Source organism: Ambystoma mexicanum, chromosome 5p (assembly GCF_040938575.1).
Source record: "Ambystoma mexicanum isolate Mex_15411 chromosome 5p, UKY_AmexF1_1, whole genome shotgun sequence".
NCBI classification, from domain to species: domain Eukaryota; kingdom Metazoa; phylum Chordata; class Amphibia; order Caudata; family Ambystomatidae; genus Ambystoma; species Ambystoma mexicanum.
Window position 1 is genome coordinate 716,497,055 of NC_090930.1, and position 15,715 is coordinate 716,512,769.

At 54.4% G+C, this 15,715-nt stretch overlaps 16 non-coding genes across 16 annotated transcripts; 10 read left to right on the forward strand and 6 right to left on the reverse strand.

Moving 5' to 3' along the window:
- Positions 1-1,166: 1,166 nt before the first annotated feature.
- TRNAE-CUC (transfer RNA glutamic acid (anticodon CUC)) lies at positions 1,167-1,238 on the forward strand. Its single transcript has one exon. It is a non-coding gene; the product is annotated as a tRNA-Glu (tRNA).
- A 915-nt stretch (positions 1,239-2,153) lies between these two features.
- Positions 2,154-2,236, reverse strand: TRNAL-UAA (transfer RNA leucine (anticodon UAA)). The gene has a single exon. It is a non-coding gene; the product is annotated as a tRNA-Leu (tRNA).
- An 890-nt stretch (positions 2,237-3,126) lies between these two features.
- TRNAE-CUC (transfer RNA glutamic acid (anticodon CUC)) lies at positions 3,127-3,198 on the forward strand. The gene has a single exon. It is a non-coding gene; the product is annotated as a tRNA-Glu (tRNA).
- Positions 3,199-3,538: 340 nt separating this feature from the next.
- Positions 3,539-3,610, forward strand: TRNAE-CUC (transfer RNA glutamic acid (anticodon CUC)). The gene has a single exon. It is a non-coding gene; the product is annotated as a tRNA-Glu (tRNA).
- A 904-nt stretch (positions 3,611-4,514) lies between these two features.
- TRNAL-UAA (transfer RNA leucine (anticodon UAA)) lies at positions 4,515-4,597 on the reverse strand. The gene has a single exon. It is a non-coding gene; the product is annotated as a tRNA-Leu (tRNA).
- A 1,307-nt stretch (positions 4,598-5,904) lies between these two features.
- On the forward strand, positions 5,905-5,976 carry TRNAE-CUC (transfer RNA glutamic acid (anticodon CUC)). The gene has a single exon. It is a non-coding gene; the product is annotated as a tRNA-Glu (tRNA).
- Positions 5,977-6,891: 915 nt separating this feature from the next.
- On the reverse strand, positions 6,892-6,974 carry TRNAL-UAA (transfer RNA leucine (anticodon UAA)). Its single transcript has one exon. It is a non-coding gene; the product is annotated as a tRNA-Leu (tRNA).
- Positions 6,975-8,264: 1,290 nt separating this feature from the next.
- On the forward strand, positions 8,265-8,336 carry TRNAE-CUC (transfer RNA glutamic acid (anticodon CUC)). Its single transcript has one exon. It is a non-coding gene; the product is annotated as a tRNA-Glu (tRNA).
- Positions 8,337-9,240: 904 nt separating this feature from the next.
- Positions 9,241-9,323, reverse strand: TRNAL-UAA (transfer RNA leucine (anticodon UAA)). Its single transcript has one exon. It is a non-coding gene; the product is annotated as a tRNA-Leu (tRNA).
- An 894-nt stretch (positions 9,324-10,217) lies between these two features.
- TRNAE-CUC (transfer RNA glutamic acid (anticodon CUC)) lies at positions 10,218-10,289 on the forward strand. Its single transcript has one exon. It is a non-coding gene; the product is annotated as a tRNA-Glu (tRNA).
- A 340-nt stretch (positions 10,290-10,629) lies between these two features.
- TRNAE-CUC (transfer RNA glutamic acid (anticodon CUC)) lies at positions 10,630-10,701 on the forward strand. Its single transcript has one exon. It is a non-coding gene; the product is annotated as a tRNA-Glu (tRNA).
- Positions 10,702-11,616: 915 nt separating this feature from the next.
- Positions 11,617-11,699, reverse strand: TRNAL-UAA (transfer RNA leucine (anticodon UAA)). The gene has a single exon. It is a non-coding gene; the product is annotated as a tRNA-Leu (tRNA).
- An 890-nt stretch (positions 11,700-12,589) lies between these two features.
- Positions 12,590-12,661, forward strand: TRNAE-CUC (transfer RNA glutamic acid (anticodon CUC)). The gene has a single exon. It is a non-coding gene; the product is annotated as a tRNA-Glu (tRNA).
- A 340-nt stretch (positions 12,662-13,001) lies between these two features.
- TRNAE-CUC (transfer RNA glutamic acid (anticodon CUC)) lies at positions 13,002-13,073 on the forward strand. The gene has a single exon. It is a non-coding gene; the product is annotated as a tRNA-Glu (tRNA).
- Positions 13,074-13,977: 904 nt separating this feature from the next.
- Positions 13,978-14,060, reverse strand: TRNAL-UAA (transfer RNA leucine (anticodon UAA)). The gene has a single exon. It is a non-coding gene; the product is annotated as a tRNA-Leu (tRNA).
- Positions 14,061-15,351: 1,291 nt separating this feature from the next.
- Positions 15,352-15,423, forward strand: TRNAE-CUC (transfer RNA glutamic acid (anticodon CUC)). Its single transcript has one exon. It is a non-coding gene; the product is annotated as a tRNA-Glu (tRNA).
- The last annotated feature ends 292 nt before the right edge of the window (positions 15,424-15,715 follow it).

Here is a 15,715-nt window from a genome sequence, read left to right on the forward strand (position 1 = left end):
CGTCTCTCACTTAACAGCATTACAATAGCCTCCAGCTGACTGCAAGTACGGTTGCGGAAACCTCCCGGGTGCTGCAGTCGTTTCCCCGGTGGCCTAGTGGTGAGGATTTGGTGCTTTCACTGCCACGGGCCTGGCTTCGAGTCCCCGACCAGAGTGTGTGCTTTGAGTAAAGGTGGTCTAGGGCAGTCCAGAGGCAGGCTGAGCCTCGAAGGCTGGTGCAGGCCTTGGTGTGCGAGCCCGAAAAAAGGGCAGCTCCTATGTCATCCCTTCTTGCCCTCCGGCACTTGCTGTACAAGCAAAGCCCCCTTTGAACTCTGCATGGTAACCCTGCTGTGTCTCGCAGGCAATCATGGCCTGCCGCCTTTTAATAAACGTGCTCTCCCACGAAGCAGTTCTCCTAAGGAGGGTTAGTTGTGAGTGTGCATCTTCAGCGGCAGCCTCTAGGGGGAGCTTCAGCACTGACCCACAAAAGCTCATAGCGAGGAAGGCTGTCCTTTCAGGAGAGCAAGACAGGAATATCAGCGCTTGGAAGTGAAAGCGCAAACGTTCCCAAAGTGATGCTGTCTTCAATCTCTAAGCTCCCCTTTTCGCAGACCATCACAAGTGTTTTTGTTTTCTTTCTTTCTTTCTTTCTTTCTTTCTTTCTTTATTTCTTTATTTATTAGCAGAAACGGCCCCCGAAGACCTGCAGGCACTGGTGCCCATTGTAGCAGAGGCCCTCAGCCTTTGGACTCGGACGCCACCATCTGAGCGACACGCAACGGGGTGCACCCACCGTCCCTGGTGGTCTAGTGGTTAGGCCCGGGTTCGATTCCCGGTCAGGGAAGGAGCTCTTTTAACAACTGACATTTTTATTTACAGCAATGCAGTTAACTGGCGACCGGAAATCTTGCTCCCAGATGCAGATTTGCGTGCACAAAATGGAGGAAGTGCCCTCAGCGCGACGCAAAACGTGTTTATGGCAGAGTCCCATTCATTCTCCTGTCGCTGCGGAAAGACTGCCCTTGACGCAAAAAAGGCAGCTTCCTTTTTCACCGCTGGAGAGAACCTATCTGCTCGGCCCTCCCCCTCTCTTCCCAGTCCCCCAATGGACTGGCCTTTGAGGCACCTGCAGGCATTGTGCACTCAGACACCACTGCCCGGCCTTCCCGAGCTGTCCAGCGGTCTCCCTGGTGGTCTAGTGGTTAGGATTCGGCGCTCTCACCGCCGTGGCCCGGGTTCGATTCCCGGTCAGGGAAGAGAGGCTTTTACTGAATGACATTTTTACAGAAATTCAAACAACTGCGTCTCAAAAAATATTTCTTTCAAATGTAGCTTCACTCACAGGCAATAGCGGCGTGGCTCCCCTGGCGGTAACTCCAAGCATCTTTTCAGCATGGTCCCTTACCGGAAGCTGTCGCCGCTAGAAGTGGGCCTGTGCCCCAAAAAGGAAGCTTTCTTTCTTCCAAAGCTGTAGAGAAAATATTAGTCCTGTCGCCCTGCCAAAGCCGAGCTCGCCCACCATCCCTAGCCTCATCAGACCAAGACCTTGCCCGGGACCCTGGGGCAGAGGGCTGCAGAAATGGTTGCGTACCGGTTTGGAGGAGAAAAGCAGGGGAGGGAGGGGTCGTAGCTGCTTGATTTGCATACAGAGCTGTGGTCTGCTGGGAAAGTGCAGCCTTTGGAGCTTGGCAAAGGCTTCGCAAGGGGCCCGAGCATTGCCCTCGCCCCGTTTGTTGACAGGTTCTCCTTCTATGGGCTGAAGGGCCCTGTAGCCTGATTTGAGGTTGGACGCTCTATTATTCACAGGGGTGTACCGGGCCTAGACGGTGACTGGCTGACCCGTCAGGGCATCGCCCGTTTGGAAGCCCGTTTCGGAAGCCGTGAGGAAGCGGAGGCGGGAATCCCTGCCCAATTTTCTTTTGGGGTGGTAGGGCTGTTGGCGGGGTTGCACAAGCTCTGCCAACTTTGGCGGCTTAAGCTTGGGATGCGAGGGACATGGTACAAAAATGCAAAGGTTTTCCAGGAAAAGAGTCTACGGGCAACGATTCCTTGTTGCTCTTTTCAGGTGAACTCAAGCCTCAGGGCTTTGAGGTAGGGGCACTGCCTACAGACAGCAGGAAAGGGCTTGTGCGAAGCTGCTGCCGCATTTAGGTAAGAAGAGTAAAAACCTGTACCAGGAGTGGGGCTCGAACCCACGCGGACACTTGTCCATTGGATCTTAAGTCCAACGCCTTAACCACTCGGCCATCCTGGTGAGCTGCTGCAAAGGGCTTCGAATTGAATCTTTGCTGTTTCAGCAGCAGGCGAACAAGTGGAAAACCAGCCCAGAGTGCCCCCTGCAGGAGGTTGGATGGAATTGGCTTGCGAGCGGCAAACGTCTCTCACTTAACAGCATTACAATAGCCTCCAGCTGACTGCAAGTACGGTTGCGGAAACCTCCCGGGTGCTGCAGTCGTTTCCCCGGTGGCCTAGTGGTGAGGATTTGGTGCTTTCACTGCCACGGGCCTGGCTTCGAGTCCCCGACCAGAGTGTGTGCTTTGAGTAAAGGTGGTCTAGGGCAGTCCAGAGGCAGGCTGAGCCTCGAAGGCTGGTGCAGGCCTTGGTGTGCGAGCCCGAAAAAAGGGCAGCTCCTATGTCATCCCTTCTTGCCCTCCGGCACTTGCTGTACAAGCAAAGCCCCCTTTGAACTCTGCATGGTAACCCTGCTGTGTCTCGCAGGCAATCATGGCCTGCCGCCTTTTAATAAACGTGCTCTCCCACGAAGCAGTTCTCCTAAGGAGGGTTAGTTGTGAGTGTGCATCTTCAGCGGCAGCCTCTAGGGGGAGCTTCAGCACTGACCCACAAAAGCTCATAGCGAGGAAGGCTGTCCTTTCAGGAGAGCAAGACAGGAATATCAGCGCTTGGAAGTGAAAGCGCAAACGTTCCCAAAGTGATGCTGTCTTCAATCTCTAAGCTCCCCTTTTCGCAGACCATCACAAGTGTTTTTGTTTTCTTTCTTTCTTTCTTTCTTTCTTTATTTCTTTATTTATTAGCAGAAACGGCCCCCGAAGACCTGCAGGCACTGGTGCCCATTGTAGCAGAGGCCCTCAGCCTTTGGACTCGGACGCCACCATCTGAGCGACACGCAACGGGGTGCACCCACCGTCCCTGGTGGTCTAGTGGTTAGGATTAGGCGCTCTCACCGCCGCGGCCTGGGTTCGATTCCCGGTCAGGGAAGGAGCTCTTTTAACAACTGACATTTTTATTTACAGCAATGCAGTTAACTGGCGACCGGAAATCTTGCTCCCAGATGCAGATTTGCGTGCACAAAATGGAGGAAGTGCCCTCAGCGCGACGCAAAACGTGTTTATGGCAGAGTCCCATTCATTCTCCTGTCGCTGCGGAAAGACTGCCCTTGACGCAAAAAAGGCAGCTTCCTTTTTCACCGCTGGAGAGAACCTATCTGCTCGGCCCTCCCCCTCTCTTCCCAGTCCCCCAATGGACTGGCCTTTGAGGCACCTGCAGGCATTGTGCACTCGGACACCACTGCCCGGCCTTCCCGAGTTGTCCAGCGGTCTCCCTGGTGGTCTAGTGGTTAGGATTCGGCGCTCTCACCGCCGCGGCCCGGGTTCGATTCCCGGTCAGGGAAGAGAGGCTTTTACTGAATGACATTTTTACAGAAATTCAAACAACTGCGTCTCAAAAAATATTTCTTTCAAATGTAGCTTCACTCACAGGCAATAGCGGCGTGGCTCCCCTGGCGGTAACTCCAAGCATCTTTTCAGCATGGTCCCTTACCGGAAGCTGTCGCCGCTAGAAGTGGGCCTGTGCCCCAAAAAGGAAGCTTTCTTTCTTCCAAAGCTGTAGAGAAAATATTAGTCCTGTCGCCCTGCCAAAGCCGAGCTCGCCCACCATCCCTAGCCTCATCAGACCAAGACCTTGCCCGGGACCCTGGGGCAGAGGGCTGCAGAAATGGTTGCGTACCGGTTTGGAGGAGAAAAGCAGGGGAGGGAGGGGTCGTAGCTGCTTGATTTGCATACAGAGCTGTGGTCTGCTGGGAAAGTGCAGCCTTTGGAGCTTGGCAAAGGCTTCGCAAGGGGCCCGAGCATTGCCCTCGCCCCGTTTGTTGACAGGTTCTCCTTCTATGGGCTGAAGGGCCCTGTAGCCTGATTTGAGGTTGGACGCTCTATTATTCACAGGGGTGTACCGGGCCTAGACGGTGACTGGCTGACCCGTCAGGGCATCGCCCGTTTGGAAGCCCGTTTCGGAAGCGGAGGCGGGAATCCCTGCCCAATTTTCTTTTGGGGTGGTAGGGCTGTTGGCGGGGTTGCACAAGCTCTGCCAACTTTGGCGGCTTAAGCTTGGGATGCGAGGGACATGGTACAAAAATGCAAAGGTTTTCCAGGAAAAGAGTCTACGGGCAACGATTCCTTGTTGCTCTTTTCAGGTGAACTCAAGCCTCAGGGCTTTGAGGTAGGGGCACTGCCTACAGACAGCAGGAAAGGGCTTGTGCGAAGCTGCTGCCGCATTTAGGTAAGAAGAGTAAAAACCTGTACCAGGAGTGGGGCTCGAACCCACGCGGACACTTGTCCATTGGATCTTAAGTCCAACGCCTTAACCACTCGGCCATCCTGGTGAGCTGCTGCAAAGGGCTTCGAATTGAATCTTTGCTGTTTCAGCAGCAGGCGAACAAGTGGAAAACCAGCCCAGAGTGCCCCCTGCAGGAGGTTGGATGGAATTGGCTTGCGAGCGGCAAACGTCTCTCACTTAACAGCATTACAATAGCCTCCAGCTGACTGCAAGTACGGTTGCGGAAACCTCCCGGGTGCTGCAGTCGTTTCCCCGGTGGCCTAGTGGTGAGGATTTGGTGCTTTCACTGCCACGGGCCTGGCTTCGAGTCCCCGACCAGAGTGTGTGCTTTGAGTAAAGGTGGTCTAGGGCAGTCCAGAGGCAGGCTGAGCCTCGAAGGCTGGTGCAGGCCTTGGTGTGCGAGCCCGAAAAAAGGGCAGCTCCTATGTCATCCCTTCTTGCCCTCCGGCACTTGCTGTACAAGCAAAGCCCCCTTTGAACTCTGCATGGTAACCCTGCTGTGTCTCGCAGGCAATCATGGCCTGCCGCCTTTTAATAAACGTGCTCTCCCACGAAGCAGTTCTCCTAAGGAGGGTTAGTTGTGAGTGTGCATCTTCAGCGGCAGCCTCTAGGGGGAGCTTCAGCACTGACCCACAAAAGCTCATAGCGAGGAAGGCTGTCCTTTCAGGAGAGCAAGACAGGAATATCAGCGCTTGGAAGTGAAAGCGCAAACGTTCCCAAAGTGATGCTGTCTTCAATCTCTAAGCTCCCCTTTTCGCAGACCATCACAAGTGTTTTTGTTTTCTTTCTTTCTTTCTTTCTTTCTTTCTTTCTTTCTTTCTTTCTTTCTTTCTTTATTTCTTTATTTATTAGCAGAAACGGCCCCCGAAGACCTGCAGGCACTGGTGCCCATTGTAGCAGAGGCCCTCAGCCTTTGGACTCGGACGCCACCATCTGAGCGACACGCAACGGGGTGCACCCACCGTCCCTGGTGGTCTAGTGGTTAGGCCCGGGTTCGATTCCCGGTCAGGGAAGGAGCTCTTTTAACAACTGACATTTTTATTTACAGCAATGCAGTTAACTGGCGACCGGAAATCTTGCTCCCAGATGCAGATTTGCGTGCACAAAATGGAGGAAGTGCCCTCAGCGCGACGCAAAACGTGTTTATGGCAGAGTCCCATTCATTCTCCTGTCGCTGCGGAAAGACTGCCCTTGACGCAAAAAAGGCAGCTTCCTTTTTCACCGCTGGAGAGAACCTATCTGCTCGGCCCTCCCCCTCTCTTCCCAGTCCCCCAATGGACTGGCCTTTGAGGCACCTGCAGGCATTGTGCACTCGGACACCACTGCCCGGCCTTCCCGAGCTGTCCAGCGGTCTCCCTGGTGGTCTAGTGGTTAGGATTCGGCGCTCTCACCGCCGCGGCCCGGGTTCGATTCCCGGTCAGGGAAGAGAGGCTTTTACTGAATGACATTTTTACAGAAATTCAAACAACTGCGTCTCAAAAAATATTTCTTTCAAATGTAGCTTCACTCACAGGCAATAGCGGCGTGGCTCCCCTGGCGGTAACTCCAAGCATCTTTTCAGCATGGTCCCTTACCGGAAGCTGTCGCCGCTAGAAGTGGGCCTGTGCCCCAAAAAGGAAGCTTTCTTTCTTCCAAAGCTGTAGAGAAAATATTAGTCCTGTCGCCCTGCCAAAGCCGAGCTCGCCCACCATCCCTAGCCTCATCAGACCAAGACCTTGCCCGGGACCCTGGGGCAGAGGGCTGCAGAAATGGTTGCGTACCGGTTTGGAGGAGAAAAGCAGGGGAGGGAGGGGTCGTAGCTGCTTGATTTGCATACAGAGCTGTGGTCTGCTGGGAAAGTGCAGCCTTTGGAGCTTGGCAAAGGCTTCGCAAGGGGCCCGAGCATTGCCCTCGCCCCGTTTGTTGACAGGTTCTCCTTCTATGGGCTGAAGGGCCCTGTAGCCTGATTTGAGGTTGGACGCTCTATTATTCACAGGGGTGTACCGGGCCTAGACGGTGACTGGCTGACCCGTCAGGGCATCGCCCGTTTGGAAGCCCGTTTCGGAAGCCGTGAGGAAGCGGAGGCGGGAATCCCTGCCCAATTTTCTTTTGGGGTGGTAGGGCTGTTGGCGGGGTTGCACAAGCTCTGCCAACTTTGGCGGCTTAAGCTTGGGATGCGAGGGACATGGTACAAAAATGCAAAGGTTTTCCAGGAAAAGAGTCTACGGGCAACGATTCCTTGTTGCTCTTTTCAGGTGAACTCAAGCCTCAGGGCTTTGAGGTAGGGGCACTGCCTACAGACAGCAGGAAAGGGCTTGTGCGAAGCTGCTGCCGCATTTAGGTAAGAAGAGTAAAAACCTGTACCAGGAGTGGGGCTCGAACCCACGCGGACACTTGTCCATTGGATCTTAAGTCCAACGCCTTAACCACTCGGCCATCCTGGTGAGCTGCTGCAAAGGGCTTCGAATTGAATCTTTGCTGTTTCAGCAGCAGGCGAACAAGTGGAAAACCAGCCCAGAGTGCCCCCTGCAGGAGGTTGGATGGAATTGGCTTGCGAGCGGCAAACGTCTCTCACTTAACAGCATTACAATAGCCTCCAGCTGACTGCAAGTACGGTTGCGGAAACCTCCCGGGTGCTGCAGTCGTTTCCCCGGTGGCCTAGTGGTGAGGATTTGGTGCTTTCACTGCCACGGGCCTGGCTTCGAGTCCCCGACCAGAGTGTGTGCTTTGAGTAAAGGTGGTCTAGGGCAGTCCAGAGGCAGGCTGAGCCTCGAAGGCTGGTGCAGGCCTTGGTGTGCGAGCCCGAAAAAAGGGCAGCTCCTATGTCATCCCTTCTTGCCCTCCGGCACTTGCTGTACAAGCAAAGCCCCCTTTGAACTCTGCATGGTAACCCTGCTGTGTCTCGCAGGCAATCATGGCCTGCCGCCTTTTAATAAACGTGCTCTCCCACGAAGCAGTTCTCCTAAGGAGGGTTAGTTGTGAGTGTGCATCTTCAGCGGCAGCCTCTAGGGGGAGCTTCAGCACTGACCCACAAAAGCTCATAGCGAGGAAGGCTGTCCTTTCAGGAGAGCAAGACAGGAATATCAGCGCTTGGAAGTGAAAGCGCAAACGTTCCCAAAGTGATGCTGTCTTCAATCTCTAAGCTCCCCTTTTCGCAGACCATCACAAGTGTTTTTGTTTTCTTTCTTTCTTTCTTTCTTTCTTTATTTCTTTATTTATTAGCAGAAACGGCCCCCGAAGACCTGCAGGCACTGGTGCCCATTGTAGCAGAGGCCCTCAGCCTTTGGACTCGGACGCCACCATCTGAGCGACACGCAACGGGGTGCACCCACCGTCCCTGGTGGTCTAGTGGTTAGGATTCGCCGCGGCCCGGGTTCGATTCCCGGTCAGGGAAGGAGCTCTTTTAACAACTGACATTTTTATTTACAGCAATGCAGTTAACTGGCGACTGGAAATCTTGCTCCCAGATGCAGATTTGCGTGCACAAAATGGAGGAAGTGCCCTCAGCGCGACGCAAAACGTGTTTATGGCAGAGTCCCATTCATTCTCCTGTCGCTGCGGAAAGACTGCCCTTGACGCAAAAAAGGCAGCTTCCTTTTTCACCGCTGGAGAGAACCTATCTGCTCGGCCCTCCCCCTCTCTTCCCAGTCCCCCAATGGACTGGCCTTTGAGGCACCTGCAGGCATTGTGCACTCGGACACCACTGCCCGGCCTTCCCGAGCTGTCCAGCGGTCTCCCTGGTGGTCTAGTGGTTAGGATTCGGCGCTCTCACCGCCGTGGCCCGGGTTCGATTCCCGGTCAGGGAAGAGAGGCTTTTACTGAATGACATTTTTACAGAAATTCAAACAACTGCGTCTCAAAAAATATTTCTTTCAAATGTAGCTTCACTCACAGGCAATAGCGGCGTGGCTCCCCTGGCGGTAACTCCAAGCATCTTTTCAGCATGGTCCCTTACCGGAAGCTGTCGCCGCTAGAAGTGGGCCTGTGCCCCAAAAAGGAAGCTTTCTTTCTTCCAAAGCTGTAGAGAAAATATTAGTCCTGTCGCCCTGCCAAAGCCGAGCTCGCCCACCATCCCTAGCCTCATCAGACCAAGACCTTGCCCGGGACCCTGGGGCAGAGGGCTGCAGAAATGGTTGCGTACCGGTTTGGAGGAGAAAAGCAGGGGAGGGAGGGGTCGTAGCTGCTTGATTTGCATACAGAGCTGTGGTCTGCTGGGAAAGTGCAGCCTTTGGAGCTTGGCAAAGGCTTCGCAAGGGGCCCGAGCATTGCCCTCGCCCCGTTTGTTGACAGGTTCTCCTTCTATGGGCTGAAGGGCCCTGTAGCCTGATTTGAGGTTGGACGCTCTATTATTCACAGGGGTGTACCGGGCCTAGACGGTGACTGGCTGACCCGTCAGGGCATCGCCCGTTTGGAAGCCCGTTTCGGAAGCGGAGGCGGGAATCCCTGCCCAATTTTCTTTTGGGGTGGTAGGGCTGTTGGCGGGGTTGCACAAGCTCTGCCAACTTTGGCGGCTTAAGCTTGGGATGCGAGGGACATGGTACAAAAATGCAAAGGTTTTCCAGGAAAAGAGTCTACGGGCAACGATTCCTTGTTGCTCTTTTCAGGTGAACTCAAGCCTCAGGGCTTTGAGGTAGGGGCACTGCCTACAGACAGCAGGAAAGGGCTTGTGCGAAGCTGCTGCCGCATTTAGGTAAGAAGAGTAAAAACCTGTACCAGGAGTGGGGCTCGAACCCACGCGGACACTTGTCCATTGGATCTTAAGTCCAACGCCTTAACCACTCGGCCATCCTGGTGAGCTGCTGCAAAGGGCTTCGAATTGAATCTTTGCTGTTTCAGCAGCAGGCGAACAAGTGGAAAACCAGCCCAGAGTGCCCCCTGCAGGAGGTTGGATGGAATTGGCTTGCGAGCGGCAAACGTCTCTCACTTAACAGCATTACAATAGCCTCCAGCTGACTGCAAGTACGGTTGCGGAAACCTCCCGGGTGCTGCAGTCGTTTCCCCGGTGGCCTAGTGGTGAGGATTTGGTGCTTTCACTGCCACGGGCCTGGCTTCGAGTCCCCGACCAGAGTGTGTGCTTTGAGTAAAGGTGGTCTAGGGCAGTCCAGAGGCAGGCTGAGCCTCGAAGGCTGGTGCAGGCCTTGGTGTGCGAGCCCGAAAAAAGGGCAGCTCCTATGTCATCCCTTCTTGCCCTCCGGCACTTGCTGTACAAGCAAAGCCCCCTTTGAACTCTGCATGGTAACCCTGCTGTGTCTCGCAGGCAATCATGGCCTGCCGCCTTTTAATAAACGTGCTCTCCCACGAAGCAGTTCTCCTAAGGAGGGTTAGTTGTGAGTGTGCATCTTCAGCGGCAGCCTCTAGGGGGAGCTTCAGCACTGACCCACAAAAGCTCATAGCGAGGAAGGCTGTCCTTTCAGGAGAGCAAGACAGGAATATCAGCGCTTGGAAGTGAAAGCGCAAACGTTCCCAAAGTGATGCTGTCTTCAATCTCTAAGCTCCCCTTTTCGCAGACCATCACAAGTGTTTTTGTTTTCTTTCTTTCTTTCTTTCTTTATTTCTTTATTTATTTATTTATTAGCAGAAACGGCCCCCGAAGACCTGCAGGCACTGGTGCCCATTGTAGCAGAGGCCCTCAGCCTTTGGACTCGGACGCCACCATCTGAGCGACACGCAACGGGGTGCACCCACCGTCCCTGGTGGTCTAGTGGTTAGGATTCGGCGCTCTCACCGCTGCGGCCCGGGTTCGATTCCCGGTCAGGGAAGGAGCTCTTTTAACAACTGACATTTTTATTTACAGCAATGCAGTTAACTGGCGACCGGAAATCTTGCTCCCAGATGCAGATTTGCGTGCACAAAATGGAGGAAGTGCCCTCAGCGCGACGCAAAACGTGTTTATGGCAGAGTCCCATTCATTCTCCTGTCGCTGCGGAAAGACTGCCCTTGACGCAAAAAAGGCAGCTTCCTTTTTCACCGCTGGAGAGAACCTATCTGCTCGGCCCTCCCCCTCTCTTCCCAGTCCCCCAATGGACTGGCCTTTGAGGCACCTGCAGGCATTGTGCACTCGGACACCACTGCCCGGCCTTCCCGAGCTGTCCAGCGGTCTCCCTGGTGGTCTAGTGGTTAGGATTCGGCGCTCTCACCGCCGCGGCCCGGGTTCGATTCCCGGTCAGGGAAGAGAGGCTTTTACTGAATGACATTTTTACAGAAATTCAAACAACTGCGTCTCAAAAAATATTTCTTTCAAATGTAGCTTCACTCACAGGCAATAGCGGCGTGGCTCCCCTGGCGGTAACTCCAAGCATCTTTTCAGCATGGTCCCTTACCGGAAGCTGTCGCCGCTAGAAGTGGGCCTGTGCCCCAAAAAGGAAGCTTTCTTTCTTCCAAAGCTGTAGAGAAAATATTAGTCCTGTCGCCCTGCCAAAGCCGAGCTCGCCCACCATCCCTAGCCTCATCAGACCAAGACCTTGCCCGGGACCCTGGGGCAGAGGGCTGCAGAAATGGTTGCGTACCGGTTTGGAGGAGAAAAGCAGGGGAGGGAGGGGTCGTAGCTGCTTGATTTGCATACAGAGCTGTGGTCTGCTGGGAAAGTGCAGCCTTTGGAGCTTGGCAAAGGCTTCGCAAGGGGCCCGAGCATTGCCCTCGCCCCGTTTGTTGACAGGTTCTCCTTCTATGGGCTGAAGGGCCCTGTAGCCTGATTTGAGGTTGGACGCTCTATTATTCACAGGGGTGTACCGGGCCTAGACGGTGACTGGCTGACCCGTCAGGGCATCGCCCGTTTGGAAGCCCGTTTCGGAAGCCGTGAGGAAGCGGAGGCGGGAATCCCTGCCCAATTTTCTTTTGGGGTGGTAGGGCTGTTGGCGGGGTTGCACAAGCTCTGCCAACTTTGGCGGCTTAAGCTTGGGATGCGAGGGACATGGTACAAAAATGCAAAGGTTTTCCAGGAAAAGAGTCTACGGGCAACGATTCCTTGTTGCTCTTTTCAGGTGAACTCAAGCCTCAGGGCTTTGAGGTAGGGGCACTGCCTACAGACAGCAGGAAAGGGCTTGTGCGAAGCTGCTGCCGCATTTAGGTAAGAAGAGTAAAAACCTGTACCAGGAGTGGGGCTCGAACCCACGCGGACACTTGTCCATTGGATCTTAAGTCCAACGCCTTAACCACTCGGCCATCCTGGTGAGCTGCTGCAAAGGGCTTCGAATTGAATCTTTGCTGTTTCAGCAGCAGGCGAACAAGTGGAAAACCAGCCCAGAGTGCCCCCTGCAGGAGGTTGGATGGAATTGGCTTGCGAGCGGCAAACGTCTCTCACTTAACAGCATTACAATAGCCTCCAGCTGACTGCAAGTACGGTTGCGGAAACCTCCCGGGTGCTGCAGTCGTTTCCCCGGTGGCCTAGTGGTGAGGATTTGGTGCTTTCACTGCCACGGGCCTGGCTTCGAGTCCCCGACCAGAGTGTGTGCTTTGAGTAAAGGTGGTCTAGGGCAGTCCAGAGGCAGGCTGAGCCTCGAAGGCTGGTGCAGGCCTTGGTGTGCGAGCCCGAAAAAAGGGCAGCTCCTATGTCATCCCTTCTTGCCCTCCGGCACTTGCTGTACAAGCAAAGCCCCCTTTGAACTCTGCATGGTAACCCTGCTGTGTCTCGCAGGCAATCATGGCCTGCCGCCTTTTAATAAACGTGCTCTCCCACGAAGCAGTTCTCCTAAGGAGGGTTAGTTGTGAGTGTGCATCTTCAGCGGCAGCCTCTAGGGGGAGCTTCAGCACTGACCCACAAAAGCTCATAGCGAGGAAGGCTGTCCTTTCAGGAGAGCAAGACAGGAATATCAGCGCTTGGAAGTGAAAGCGCAAACGTTCCCAAAGTGATGCTGTCTTCAATCTCTAAGCTCCCCTTTTCGCAGACCATCACAAGTGTTTTTGTTTTCTTTCTTTCTTTCTTTCTTTCTTTATTTCTTTATTTATTAGCAGAAACGGCCCCCGAAGACCTGCAGGCACTGGTGCCCATTGTAGCAGAGGCCCTCAGCCTTTGGACTCGGACGCCACCATCTGAGCGACACGCAACGGGGTGCACCCACCGTCCCTGGTGGTCTAGTGGTTAGGATTAGGCGCTCTCACCGCCGCGGCCTGGGTTCGATTCCCGGTCAGGGAAGGAGCTCTTTTAACAACTGACATTTTTATTTACAGCAATGCAGTTAACTGGCGACCGGAAATCTTGCTCCCAGATGCAGATTTGCGTGCACAAAATGGAGGAAGTGCCCTCAGCGCGACGCAAAACGTGTTTATGGCAGAGTCCCATTCATTCTCCTGTCGCTGCGGAAAGACTGCCCTTGACGCAAAAAAGGCAGCTTCCTTTTTCACCGCTGGAGAGAACCTATCTGCTCGGCCCTCCCCCTCTCTTCCCAGTCCCCCAATGGACTGGCCTTTGAGGCACCTGCAGGCATTGTGCACTCGGACACCACTGCCCGGCCTTCCCGAGTTGTCCAGCGGTCTCCCTGGTGGTCTAGTGGTTAGGATTCGGCGCTCTCACCGCCGCGGCCCGGGTTCGATTCCCGGTCAGGGAAGAGAGGCTTTTACTGAATGACATTTTTACAGAAATTCAAACAACTGCGTCTCAAAAAATATTTCTTTCAAATGTAGCTTCACTCACAGGCAATAGCGGCGTGGCTCCCCTGGCGGTAACTCCAAGCATCTTTTCAGCATGGTCCCTTACCGGAAGCTGTCGCCGCTAGAAGTGGGCCTGTGCCCCAAAAAGGAAGCTTTCTTTCTTCCAAAGCTGTAGAGAAAATATTAGTCCTGTCGCCCTGCCAAAGCCGAGCTCGCCCACCATCCCTAGCCTCATCAGACCAAGACCTTGCCCGGGACCCTGGGGCAGAGGGCTGCAGAAATGTTTGCGTACCGGTTTGGAGGAGAAAAGCAGGGGAGGGAGGGGTCGTAGCTGCTTGATTTGCATACAGAGCTGTGGTCTGCTGGGAAAGTGCAGCCTTTGGAGCTTGGCAAAGGCTTCGCAAGGGGCCCGAGCATTGCCCTCGCCCCGTTTGTTGACAGGTTCTCCTTCTATGGGCTGAAGGGCCCTGTAGCCTGATTTGAGGTTGGACGCTCTATTATTCACAGGGGTGTACCGGGCCTAGACGGTGACTGGCTGACCCGTCAGGGCATCGCCCGTTTGGAAGCCCGTTTCGGAAGCGGAGGCGGGAATCCCTGCCCAATTTTCTTTTGGGGTGGTAGGGCTGTTGGCGGGGTTGCACAAGCTCTGCCAACTTTGGCGGCTTAAGCTTGGGATGCGAGGGACATGGTACAAAAATGCAAAGGTTTTCCAGGAAAAGAGTCTACGGGCAACGATTCCTTGTTGCTCTTTTCAGGTGAACTCAAGCCTCAGGGCTTTGAGGTAGGGGCACTGCCTACAGACAGCAGGAAAGGGCTTGTGCGAAGCTGCTGCCGCATTTAGGTAAGAAGAGTAAAAACCTGTACCAGGAGTGGGGCTCGAACCCACGCGGACACTTGTCCATTGGATCTTAAGTCCAACGCCTTAACCACTCGGCCATCCTGGTGAGCTGCTGCAAAGGGCTTCGAATTGAATCTTTGCTGTTTCAGCAGCAGGCGAACAAGTGGAAAACCAGCCCAGAGTGCCCCCTGCAGGAGGTTGGATGGAATTGGCTTGCGAGCGGCAAACGTCTCTCACTTAACAGCATTACAATAGCCTCCAGCTGACTGCAAGTACGGTTGCGGAAACCTCCCGGGTGCTGCAGTCGTTTCCCCGGTGGCCTAGTGGTGAGGATTTGGTGCTTTCACTGCCACGGGCCTGGCTTCGAGTCCCCGACCAGAGTGTGTGCTTTGAGTAAAGGTGGTCTAGGGCAGTCCAGAGGCAGGCTGAGCCTCGAAGGCTGGTGCAGGCCTTGGTGTGCGAGCCCGAAAAAAGGGCAGCTCCTATGTCATCCCTTCTTGCCCTCCGGCACTTGCTGTACAAGCAAAGCCCCCTTTGAACTCTGCATGGTAACCCTGCTGTGTCTCGCAGGCAATCATGGCCTGCCGCCTTTTAATAAACGTGCTCTCCCACGAAGCAGTTCTCCTAAGGAGGGTTAGTTGTGAGTGTGCATCTTCAGCGGCAGCCTCTAGGGGGAGCTTCAGCACTGACCCACAAAAGCTCATAGCGAGGAAGGCTGTCCTTTCAGGAGAGCAAGACAGGAATATCAGCGCTTGGAAGTGAAAGCGCAAACGTTCCCAAAGTGATGCTGTCTTCAATCTCTAAGCTCCCCTTTTCGCAGACCATCACAAGTGTTTTTGTTTTCTTTCTTTCTTTCTTTCTTTCTTTCTTTCTTTCTTTATTTCTTTATTTATTAGCAGAAACGGCCCCCAAAGACCTGCAGGCACTGGTGCCCATTGTAGCAGAGGCCCTCAGCCTTTGGACTCGGACGCCACCATCTGAGCGACACGCAACGGGGTGCACCCACCGTCCCTGGTGGTCTAGTGGTTAGGCCCGGGTTCGATTCCCGGTCAGGGAAGGAGCTCTTTTAACAACTGACATTTTTATTTACAGCAATGCAGTTAACTGGCGACCGGAAATCTTGCTCCCAGATGCAGATTTGCGTGCACAAAATGGAGGAAGTGCCCTCAGCGCGACGCAAAACGTGTTTATGGCAGAGTCCCATTCATTCTCCTGTCGCTGCGGAAAGACTGCCCTTGACGCAAAAAAGGCAGCTTCCTTTTTCACCGCTGGAGAGAACCTATCTGCTCGGCCCTCCCCCTCTCTTCCCAGTCCCCCAATGGACTGGCCTTTGAGGCACCTGCAGGCATTGTGCACTCGGACACCACTGCCCGGCCTTCCCGAGCTGTCCAGCGGTCTCCCTGGTGGTCTAGTGGTTAGGATTCGGCGCTCTCACCGCCGCGGCCCGGGTTCGATTCCCGGTCAGGGAAGAGAGGCTTTTACTGAATGACATTTTTACAGAAATTCAAACAACTGCGTCTCAAAAAATATTTCTTTCAAATGTAGCTTCACTCACAGGCAATAGCGGCGTGGCTCCCCTGGCGGTAACTCCAAGCATCTTTTCAGCATGGTCCCTTACCGGAAGCTGTCGCCGCTAGAAGTGGGCCTGTGCCCCAAAAAGGAAGCTTTCTTTCTTCCAAAGCTGTAGAGAAAATATTAGTCCTGTCGCCCTGCCAAAGCCGAGCTCGCCCACCATCCCTAGCCTCATCAGACCAAGACCTT